The sequence below is a fragment of the Orycteropus afer genome, unplaced genomic scaffold, assembly GCF_000298275.1.
Source record: "Orycteropus afer afer isolate SDZICR_OR568_19922 unplaced genomic scaffold, OryAfe1.0 scaffold00254, whole genome shotgun sequence".
Taxonomy (NCBI): Eukaryota; Metazoa; Chordata; class Mammalia; order Tubulidentata; family Orycteropodidae; genus Orycteropus; species Orycteropus afer.
The window spans coordinates 4,244,479-4,256,952 of record NW_006921841.1 but is presented as its reverse complement, the minus strand read 5'-3'; positions in this window follow the sequence as shown (position 1 = coordinate 4,256,952).

Sequence of the window (12,474 nt, the reverse complement as noted above, 5' to 3'; positions counted from 1 at the left end):
GTTGTTGTTGTTTGCCGTCGAGTCGGCCCCGACTCATAGCGACCCCTCCTTGGGTTTCCGAGGCAGTATCACTACGGAAGTAGGATTGCCCAACCTTCATAGCATGTGCCAAATCAGCAGTTTTTATATGTACAATTCAGTCACATTGATTACATTCATGTTGTGCACCCATCGCCACTATTCTTTTCCAAATTATTCCATCACTATTAACAGAAATTCAGTGACCCCTAAGCTATAACTCCCCCTTTTTCCCTCCCTCCCACCATGGCAGCCACTAATCAACTTTGGTCTCTGTACATTTGCCTATTTTATATAAGGTGGATTATATAACACTTGACCTTTTGTGACCAACTCATTTCACAGAAATTCTAAATTTTATTCTTATGGGAAGCTAGTGAAAGGTTTTAAGCAGAATTATGTATGTGTGTGGCATGATCTGCTTTTCAATATTCATCCATCCACAACCTTAGATGTATAGGGGAACCGACAAGCGAACCCCACTCCTCCTTGTCTCAATTCATAAGAAAGCTCCACATGTCCTTTGCTGGCTGATCTTCTTTGTCTGTGTGGTAGTTAACTTTGTGTGTAACTTGGCTGGGCCTGGTTGAGTGGCTGGGCAGCTGCATGTAGTATTCCCCATGATGAGACTGGCAATCAACTCCATGGTGGAATCTACTGTGAGCAGCTGAGTACCTGCCTTAGGGATGTGATCTGCTTCCTGTATATAAGGAGAAGCCTTGGGGGTAGTCTCTAGCTTATAGCACGCTTGAACCCTGCATGTAGCTGTGTCATTGTTTAGCAGCCTGCTATGCTCTGCCAACCTTGGGACTTACAATGGACTTGAATTAATGGCCTGCTGTATGGTTTGGTAACATTGGGACTGTGCCTTTTTACTTGTCAATCTTGGGCTTGTCAGACTCAGCAGCCGGTAGCTGTCTGAGTGAAGAAAAGCCTCTAGCTTCAGTGGGCCAGGAACAGGAGGCAGAGCTGAAGCCCAAGTTTGAGGGGCTTTCACCCAGCCCCTAGAGCCTGGCACTTGGTACCTGGAATTCTAGTCTCCAAACTATAAGATAATAAATTCCTATTTGTTCAAGCCATCCCATTTGTGGTATGTTCTTGTCAGAGCAGCACTAGGTAACCAGAACAGTCCATCACCCAGGCTGCTTGCTAGCCCTCTAGGCAGCCTGCATTGCCTCTCAGTTGCCATGTCCACTTGCTCCAACCTGTTTCCCTGTTTGGCTTCATGCCCCTATTGCATCACTGACATTCTTGAAGATCTTTTCATTTAAACTTGAATTTTAAAAAACATTTCTATCTTTGCAATAAGTTAATGAAACTATGACTCTTTGTTCTTTAGAGCAGAGCTTTTCCTTTGCCATGCCATAAATGGGTTAATAAGGAATTAGATTTGGTGGTACGTAACAAGCCATGCAGAATATTGTGCCAATGAAGAATGGAGCAATTTGAAAAATTACATGTGTTCTCTTCTGAGCCTTTGAAATTCAATTTGTTGTTCTTGGGCCAGCAGCATCTGCATCAACTGGGAACCTGTTAGAAATGCAGAATTTAAGGCCTTGCCCCAGACTTCCTAAATCAGAACCAGCATTTTTATAAGATCCTCGAGTGATTTGTATGTACATTAGAACTTGAAAAGCACTACAATAGATCAATGGCTATCAATCTTTGTTGCATATTGGAAGTTCCTCAGAGTTTGAAAAATAATGATGCCTGGGTCCCACCTTCAGAAGTCTGACTGGATCAGCCTGAGAGTGACAACACAGGCATCATGATATTTATAAGCTCATCAAACATTTAGGCATGATTCTTAAACATTGATTGCAAATGATCACCTGAGAAGCTTGTTACAAATGTCAATTCTTGAGCCATTCTCTAGAGGCTGTGATTCAGGGGTTCTGGACTAAAGCTCAGGAACCTGCATTTTTAACTAGCACACCCCGAGGATGCTGGTGTAGGAGGCCCACAAACTACATTTTGAGAGACACTGAATTAAGGAACCGTTGAAAGAAAAGAAAGAAACACTAGGAGATGAGGATGCCAATTAATTTGGTTGCTGAGGGATTTGTATTTCTGTGTGAATCTACTTAGTAACTGAACATCTTCTGAGAGCATAACAAAACAATGTAGATTTCTGATGGTTATCATTTAGATCAGAGATATCCTTCTCTCAGAAATTTTGTTGGCTGCAGAGATTGCACAAAATATCCTATAAATCTAAGGAAGAAAAAGGGGGCAATCTACTTCTGTAGTAATACTGCCTCGGAAACCCAAGGAGGGGTCGCTATGAGTTGGGTCCAACTCAATGGCACATTAACAACAACAACATCAACAACAAGGAGGGCCAAGGTCGTGCACAAGCCTGCACCAAGGAAACCTTACACATATGGAGAGATTTCTTTCCAGGCTAGAGGAGGAATTCTACTCTTAAATCCCACACTTCCTCATGATTGACAAGTAAACTAAGAAGGCTTTTACAATTTGGGAGACCCTAAAAGGCAGAGTGGTACCACCACCAAAAAGTGGCCGTGGCAACAACAATTGCTTTTCTCCTCTTTGGTTAGCCTGCTCTTCTTAACTCTCCAACATGCCAACTTTTCCATAAATATTTTATGGAGCACTCACCCACCAGCCACTCCTCGGAAGGAAGGTTGGGCAATCCTACTTCCGTAGTGATACCGCCTCGGAAACCCAAGGAGGGGTCGCTATGAGTCAGGGCCGACTCCACGGCATTTAACAACAACAACAACATACTTACAGCATCTTTCTCTTCTCCAAGCTCCAACTGGGCTCAAAGATTGTTTATTGATTCATTCATTGTTATTCCATTTTGCCATTATCTTGTATGTGATAGTTCATTTCCCAAACTAGATTGCTAAACTGCTTAAAGACAAGGTTGACGATATTTTTATTTCCCACATTGCCTAGAATATTGTTAAATATACAATAGAGGTTTAGCACATAGTTGTTTGATTGACTAAGGCCACTAGACACATTATACCATTCCCTGAACAGTTTCATCAATCATAGATGAGTAATTGATAAAATGTCAAAGGCATTATCATTACCAGGAGATTCTGAAATATAAGTTGTTCATCAGTATTAAAATAACAATAGCAATAGCAATGGACAATAGCCAACAGTTTAATTGAACTTTATCTATTTTCAAAGATTTCATGGGAAGTATATCATTGACTCCCCAGAGCAGCCTTATAGCAGTTTGGAAAGAAGTTATACCCCCTCAGTTTGCAGTGATAAAATTGTGTCTCAGAGAGCTTTTAATCGGGTGCCACTGACCTCTATGATGCCATGGGTGGGTTAGAAAAGATACTCCTTCTGAAGGGAAGCAACTGAGATGACAATAGGGAGTGAAGTGCTTCCTCCTCCTCAATCAAATGACCTTGTGAGGGGCATAGCTTCTAAAATTGGAGCAGAGAGAGGCCTTACTTTCAAGAACTGTTACATTGTCTCCTGATGTGAGCTATATCAGGATGTAACTAAAGGTTTAGTGCTCTTTCAACCATCCACACTGGTTGGGGGGAGTGTATTTGCTTGAATATTTAAGAACAAAAGAGAGCCAAATTTCCAATCTATCACCAATGAAAATCTGTCATAAACAAGGTGGGAAAAAAAACCTTTGAATACCATAGATACTGCAAATGGAAAACTGTAGGGGTAATGCACCAGTCAGTTCTACCGTGAAAGAAGGTGGTTGTGATAGATTGCAACAACGGCCCAGTCACCCCATTTTCCCAGCCATGTAAGGGAGGCCATCCTTAATCACATGTAGTCCCCAGCCAAGTCACCAGCTGATCACAGACACCTAAGTGAGCTTAACCACTCATATGTCTGGCTCAAATCAGCAGGAGACGCCATCTGACTTGTAGGTCATAAGCAATAGATGATTATTGCTTTAAATCACTAAGTATGGGGGTGGTTTGTTTACATCAAAAGTTAACTGATACAGTGACCATGAAGGCAAGAAAAGCAGGCAGATCATGAAGCTAAGATGTCATTTACAAATAGTAACAGCCACTTCAAGTAGTGGCAAGACTAAAGAACAAAAAGACATTCTTTGCATGGGGTAGGGAATGCTAATCTCATCAGCTTTTTATGCCACAGTTGATAGTTGCCATTAGTAGCATATTTAAAAAGGAAGAAAATGCTTAAAATAAATTTTGTATATAGTGGCTTATTTTTGAAAGTACTAGTAGATGAATAACAAACAGTTGCAGAAGCTTCAGTCACTTGATTTGTTGATAACAAAACCTTATGATTTACTAACCCTCCCAATGTACCTTTTGCTGAAAGGTTTTTATATGTCAATATATGAGGGAGGCCTTGATATGGATGGATTTAGGTCTTTCGTGTTTAGGTATAACCCTTTACTTGTATCCATTTCCCATCACTGTGAAACGTCACTTACATTTTTTCATAAAATGGAATAAGAATTATGGTTTGAAGGCGGCCAAGAGGAGAAAAGAACAAAGAGAAAAAGAAGAAAATGTTATGTCAACAGTCGTTCAATTATTGACAACTGGCATGCTTGGGCGTGTGTCTTCCAACCTTTCTTCCAAACCTCAAACCATCTCAAATTCTCTTGCCAGAGGGTGGAAGAAAGAATAGAGGAGTGCATAAAGGATAGAACCCACATCCATATCAAATCGACAATGATTGTTTCAGAAAATAATCATAGTGTAAGAATTTCATAGAGAAAGTTGCCCAGGAGCTGAGGTGTCTGAGTATATGTTATTTAGATCTTAGAGAATCTATTTTCAAATAAAAAAATAAATTTGAATACAGAGTACATGTGACTTACCAGAAGTATCCTTCTGAACCAGTCCTAAACTTTTAGCAGCATGCAATTCATGGCTTATTCAAGACTAAATCAACCACAACCTCTTCCACTTCTCCATGCCTAATGGCTTCATTTTGCCCCTGAAATATACATAAACACCTCAGCCTGAAATTCAAGACCTTCCACTGTCTAGCTTTAGGGTATGTTTACTATAATTCTCATAAATGTGACATACCCTTTCCTATTTCCCAAATATGGGCAATGCTTTAATATCTCCCTGTTAATTTTTCTCCTAAGAATATCTTCCCCACTCGCTTCTACCTGTTAAAAATTGCATCTAACATTTTAAGTCCATCTCAAATGTCATTTGTTTTCTGAAGCATGGTACCTTCCTACATTTTCAGAAATTCTCGTGTTATGTGTCTCATTTCCCCAACACAGGAAAAAGAAACCACATCCCCAGACTCCTGTATAGCGAGGAAGCAGTCATGTGACTTAGTCTAGCCAATTAGGAGCACCCATTTCAGACATCGATTCAGAAATGAGCACCATGAGGGATAACTGGGGTCTGAGGAAAGAATTTTCTGGCAAGTTAGGTGCAAGAAGTATCTGGTTCTTCAGTGACAGGGGTTCTGAGCTTCTAAGTAGAATCTTTTGTTAAAGCTTGGATGTCATCAACTAGAGATGCACTATTATTTCCTGTACACTAAAATAGTTTTGTAAATGCTGTCAATAAAACTATGACATGATATGCTCTTAGAATTTTTATTGCATGCTTATCGAAGACCTCTATTAGACATATTCCAGGTTGGCTGGTTTCTTTCCATTTGCTGTCATGTTGACTCTGAATCACGGAAACTCCATGTGTGTCAGGGTAGTACTTTGCCTCATAGGATTTTCAGTGGCTTATTTTTCAGAATTAGTTTGTCAGGCCTTTCTTCCAAGATGTCTCCAGGTGGACTTGAACCTCCAGTCTTTCACTTAGCAGACAAGCATATTAATTGCATGTACTATACATGGGGCCACCATGAGTCAGAATCCACTGGAGGGCAATGGGTCAAATCAGACATGCACGATCCAAAGGAATTTAGATCTTGCTTGACCTTACAAAGGCCAGTGTCCTTTTGGCTTCTCACTTACAGATGGATCCTAATTCCTAAGCATTAAACCTGTTGAGTCATGGCAACCCTGTGTGTCAGAGTAGGACTGTTTTGCACAGGGCTTTTAACGGCTACTTTTTCAAAAATAAATTGCCAGACATTTCTTCAAAGGTGCTGTGGGTAAACTTGAACTTCCAACCTTTCAACAGCTGAGTTCATTAACTTTGCACCACACAGAAAATCCTGAAAATTAGGGGGATGAAAAATTCCATAAGACGGAATTTTAAAACTCCAAGATGTTCAGATACATGAACAACAAGCAGTAAGTTAAAATTAAATTCTTTATATAACTTGAAACTTTCCCTTTTTTCCCTTTACTATCCTGTCCCTTATTCAATCTTCTCAGTTAAAATATTTTTTATTTCTTTTTCTAGGGTACAGTGTATTTGCTGAATATACTGATTCATGCCTTTTGGTTCTTATTCCTTGACTTCCAATTCTTAACCCTCAATTCTGACCCCAGCCTCAAAGTCCATTGTTATGTCTGAGAAGTCCTTAGATGCCATGATTACCCAAAGGGTCAAACTGACTCTCCCCTAAAATGGAACATTGCTGAGTCATGGAATGCCACAGGATTGTAATAGCCACAGCTGAAATAGCTGTCCAAACAGAGATGCTTAGATAGTAGCATCTATTGGAAGAGATAAAACCCTGTTGCAAATCAATTAGTTATCCCATATTTAAAAGATATTTGGAATGGTATTCATGCTGGGACTCAGGTAAGATGGCATTTCCTAAACTGATTTACATGATGCTAAATATTTATCTGGTAAAAGAAAGAAAATACAGAAACAGCAAAATGACAAAAATAAATTTGTTTTCATTGCCTAATTGTCCCAAAGTGTTATTGTATGCTAATCTGAATGCCTGAGGAAGGAGTGTTTTAGATTAAGATCTATGTATTTCTGAAAAATAGTGTCAAATATAAAACATGCATTTAATTAAAACTTGAGTAGGGCTTTACAGCTTATAAAGCAGCTTTACCTATGTTGTTTCATTTGACCATTATGACAGCCCTGTGTGGTATGTGCAACTGCTATTCCCATTTTACGAGAGAATAAACTCAGAATAAGACTCTAAGAGGTTCTGTACCTTTTCTAAGGTTATAAAACTAGCTGGTAAAAGGAAGAATAGAAAAGGCCAAACTAACTGTCATCAAGTCAATCTCAACTCATAGCAACCCCCTTTAGGTTTCCAAGGTCGTAAATCTTTAGGAAGTAGACTGCCCAGTCTTCCTTCCACAAAGTGGCTGGTGGTTTTGAACCACCAACCTTCTGGTTAGCAGTCAAATGCCATAGGCACTACCCGACTAAATCTAGGTCTTTCACTCATTCTTGCCTTGCCCACATTGTCAATGTACATTCATGACAAAATAGAAATATAGTCTTTGGTACCTAAACAAATACACCAAAAATTGAATTCTTTGGAATTTCTTTGGAACTTGAAGCTTTGCCTTACTGTCTGTTTCTCTTTGGTTTGATCTACGATAATAACGGTGTTTCTTTGAGGGACCCTGGAGAAGACTCCATGAATGAACAATATTCAGAAACTTGGAAAGTACTATATGCTAAAAGTTGGCTGAATGACACCTCACCCCAAAGAAAACCCACTGCCATTGAGTAGATTCTGACTCATAGCAACACCCATTGGGTTTCCAAGGCTGTAAGTCTTTACGGAAGTAGATTGCCTCATCTTCCTCCTGCAAAGCAACCAGTGGGTTTGAAGTGCTGACCTTCTGGTTAGCAGCCAAATGTCTTACCCACTACACCACCAGGGTGCCTTTGACTGAGTGACAGCAGGGAAGTGGCTGCTTCTCCCATTAAAGTTGTTAAAGCACTTGATTTTCCCCTGACTTAATTTATATGCTCACTGAAGCCCTAATTATTTAGTTTCATCCTGTAACTCAAAATTATGATACCTTGTTGTCAGAAGGAACCAGTCCCTGGAGAAAGATATCATGCTGGGTAAAGTAGAGGGTCAGTGAAAAAAGGAAGACCCTCAATGAGATGGACTGACAGTGCCTATGATGATGGGCCCAAGCATGGCAATGAATGTGAGGATGGCACAGGATCGAGCAGTGTTTCATTCTGTTGTATATAAGGACTCTGAGTCGAAACCATCTCACCAGCACCTAACAACAACAACACTTCTCAGACTTAAGTTACAAGTGACTTTTCAGATGCCAGCCACCAGATGAGAACCAAACTGATCAGATGTAGGGGTCCTTCTCATCCTACCCCACTCTCCCTTCCCTAACATCTATTCTTGGCCATCAAATCTCTGCTGCAATTCTTAGGGGTGAGGGGCATCTCGGACCCTACCCAGGCTCACCTTTGACCCCATACCAGACTTTTGTGAGTTGCTTCCCCCTGCGCTGCCACCACTGCCCACCTTTCTCTGACTTCAAGTCTTTGCTCTGAGTCTCCAAGCTTTTGCTTTGAGTCTCCAAGCTTTTGCTTTACCTCTGTCTCCACCCCAAAAAGGTGTCATGGAGGAAGCTGGAAAAGTGGGAGTTTGAAGAGTTTGCTGTTCCATTCTTCTCTGTAGCTGAATTCAGACTCATCAGTAGATCAAGGAGAACAACTGATTTGCAAAATTTCAGGTATAAATTAGTGAATAAGAAAAAAAAAAGTATGACACCTTGTTAAATAAAATGTACCTGATATCCCTTTTTAAAAACAATGCTTAAGGTCATGCTGCCTATTATCTGCAGTTTATAAAGTGAAAATAGTTTCCACTACCCCTGGCCCGTGGCCAAAAACATTGCCAATTTTGATTTTTCCAACAACTTCTATTAGAATTTAAGATAGGCCCCATTCAAACACTCTTCCTGCCAAGAACTCTAGGCCAATATCTATGATGACTAAACAAAACGGCAACTATGATTTTCAAGTCCTATTCAATGATGTGTTTGTAGCAAGCACTGTAATGTTGCTTGAATTTTAGGTTTTAACATTAGACTATGCAATAGCCTTTCCTGATAGGATTGAAAAAGTACTTAATAATAAGGTTTCACACATTCACAGATGTCTAAGATTCCAATGAGAAAGTAAAATATGGAATATAGAGGTAGGATTTGTAGATCAGATTCATTTTAGATTTTAAATGTAACTTTGTATTCTTCTGAATCAACATAGCAATTATAACAAGTTCATAACTCCACAGTGAAGTGGAGAGGTATTGCTCAGAGCTATCATAAGGAAAGTGTAGCACTTACGCCACAGCTACAGAAGGTCATTTAAGGAGAAAACTGTGGCTTTTAAAAATCACTGAAAATATATTTATAGGCATTACTGTACAATTGAATATTGCAGTCAGGGAAAGGAGTGTGGAACTGACTCAGGTATGATACTATTTTATCCAACTCATCTGCCATGGCAATAAAATGTATTACCATAGGAAAAATAGACTTGTTCAACATACGTAAGGCTTTGGTTGATTAATGATTCAGCAATGATGATACCACCTAAAAGTCAATCGTCAGTCTTTCCCATTAGCAGGAATCCTTACTAGGGTGTGGTAAAAAGCATTCTTCACTTTGGCTGTGTGAGATGATAATAAGAGACTATTTAATTGTGTTATAGTTTTGGAGGTAAAATGAATACACACAGGAATGAAAATAGGACGTATTTTTGATAGTAAAAATAATTCATTTCTGGGAAAGTCTAACTTTAACCACTGTGCCACCAGAGCTCCTTTTATTATTACACATAGCAACCCCTCCTTGGGTTTCCGAGGCGGTATCACTAGGGAAGTAGATTGCCCAACCTTCCTTCCGAGGAGTGGCTGGTGGGTTTGAATCCACAGTCTTCTGGTTAGCAGTCAAATGCCTTAGGCACTACACCACAAGAACTCCTAACCAAACTCACTGCCATCGAGTCAGATCCGACTCATAGTGACCCTTCCTTGGGTCTCTGAGGCGGCATCACTACAGAAGTAGATTGCCCTGTCTTCCTTCTGAAGAGTGGCTGGTAGGCTTGCACTGCCAGCCATCTGGTTAGCAGTCGAATGCCTCAGGCACTATGTTGTCAGAGCTCCTTATAATTACATAGGCTATTTTAAAAAGATCATCATGCTTATCCTGACATTATTTTTATATATTGTTAATCCTTTGGGAGCTCTGGTAGCATAGTGCCTAAGGCACTTGACTGCTAACCAGAAGGCTTCAGGTTCAAACCCACCAGCCACTCCTCGGAAGGAAGATGGGGCAATCTACTTCTGTAGTGATACTGCCTTGGAAACCCCAGGACCGGTCACTATGAGTCGGGTCTGACTTGACGGCACATAACAACAACAACATTGTTAATCCTTTAGCTTACTGATTTAATAATGATAATCATGAAGAAAATTACAACTCAGGGTAAAAATTTGTCTTATTAAAGAAATGTGTGCATATGTACATGTACCAGAATATATATTTAGAGGAAAGCATTTGCATCTTTTATATCTTTATTCATTCTTTCATTTAAGAAATGTTCATTGAGTTCCTACCATATGCTAAGCTAGATACTAGCGATATAACAAAACAGACAAAAGTCCTAATCTTCACAGAATTTAATTGATTCCAGTGGGAAGAAACAGACAATAAACAATCTGAGGAAAATACTTAGTATATTAAAATATTGATAATAAAAAAGTTTAATAATGTATGTAGTAAACAAGAATTAGAAGATTCAAAGTCTATATTATCATTGTAACCCCAGCACTTCACAGAGTGCCTGGCACAGTAAACATTCAAAAAATATTTGTTGTTGCACAGCCGATTATTATAAGTGCTGATCAATGAATTGTACACCTGTAAAAAGTTGAATTGGCAAAAATTGTGTGATAGACATATTTATAACAATGATGAAAAAAACAAAGACTATGGTCTTCCTTTTCTTTTCCTCTGTACAATTAGAGCATTCAGTGATTTGGTTTCCAGCACCAGAGTGCAGCTACTCAATAACAGTTATTCAAAGAATGGTTTTTCTCAACCCCTTCAACTGAGTAAGTAGCATTCGGAAACTCACAGGAATAAGTGAGAGAAGAAAAGGACAGCTGCCTACCCAGTCAAATCAACTCTAGCAGGTCGATAGATGAGAGATTGGTAGCCAGAATCTGTGTCATGCTGGAGAAGGAATGTAGTGTCAACAAAGCTACATTCAAATCCCAGGCCTAGTAATTACTTGTACTAGTTGGGAGAAGTAATACAGCAATCTGTTGTGAAGGAAATAATACTATTTTGCAGTCATCACAGTGCTGGGAGCAAGATTTCAATAATATTTTTAATTATTATTATTGAATGTGAATAGCATCTAGGATGTTTTTGAGACTTGATTTGGGGATGTCAGCAGAAGGAATTTAAGAAGATAATATGGTGGGGTAAATATAATAGTCTTCATGAAACTTTGGGATATCAAATATTGATAGGATCTTAAGATAAAACAGTGATCTCAAAAGGGGGCAGGTGTTGCTTACATAGAGGAGAACAAATGGTAAATTTCAGGTGATGAAAAGAATATTAGATAGGATGGGTTATAAGCTAGAGTCTCACTGGTCTACACAAGTCTAGGTCACTAGGCACTGAGGTTCGTATGACATCCTGCCCTTCACTCACAAAGTATGTGAAGAAGATCAAGAGAATATTTTCAATCAGTGGCCAGTGCACTCATCCCTTCTTTGAGACAGTTCTGAAAATCAACCCCAGAAGAAATAAAAATACCATCTCATGTCCTACTGGTGATGGGGAAGGTATGAGAAGGTAAGCATGGGATATCTTATTGACAGACAAGCCCTTCCTTTCTTTCTTTCCTTCTCCCCCCCCCCTTTTCCTTTCTTCCTATCTTTCCTTCCCTCTATTTTCTCTTTTCTCACACTCCATTCTACAAGGATCTAAGATGGAGTGTCTTCTTTATTGTTATTTGCCACTGGATTCTGTATAAGTCAGGTACAGAAAGATGTTGGTCAGGTTTCAATTTGCTTGGATTAGATCTGACGTAGTTTTCATTCTCCCTTTCCACATTACCTAATGTAGAAAAGTGCAGCATACGGATGAAAATTATATGGGTCATCAAGACAAGTTCTCTCATTGGAGAACAGGGAACTGGACCTATAATGACTATGAATGAACTCTCTGAGAAGCAAATGAAACTCACAGAAATAAAAACCAGATGTAAGCAATCAGAAATCCAGGACACGACTGTGCCTCCAAGTTTATTTTTAACCTAAATATCATTGAAGTCTTTTCAGCATTATAATTCATTTTCAAGGATTGTCATTAGCCTCATAACGTAAGATGGGATAAGAATTTTTTTGCATATAAGGTTTGAGTAGAAAATATTCACTTTTAAGTAGTTTTCTGTGTGTTTGTTAGGAGAAAAGGAGTTTAAAGGGTTTTCAGTTTTCCAGGTTTGATCTAGGAATAATTAGTGTCTCACCAGAATTAATCCATCTTAGATAATGGTGGTTGTTCATATATTTGTTGTTGTTGTTAAGTGCCGTCGAGTCGTTTCCGACTCA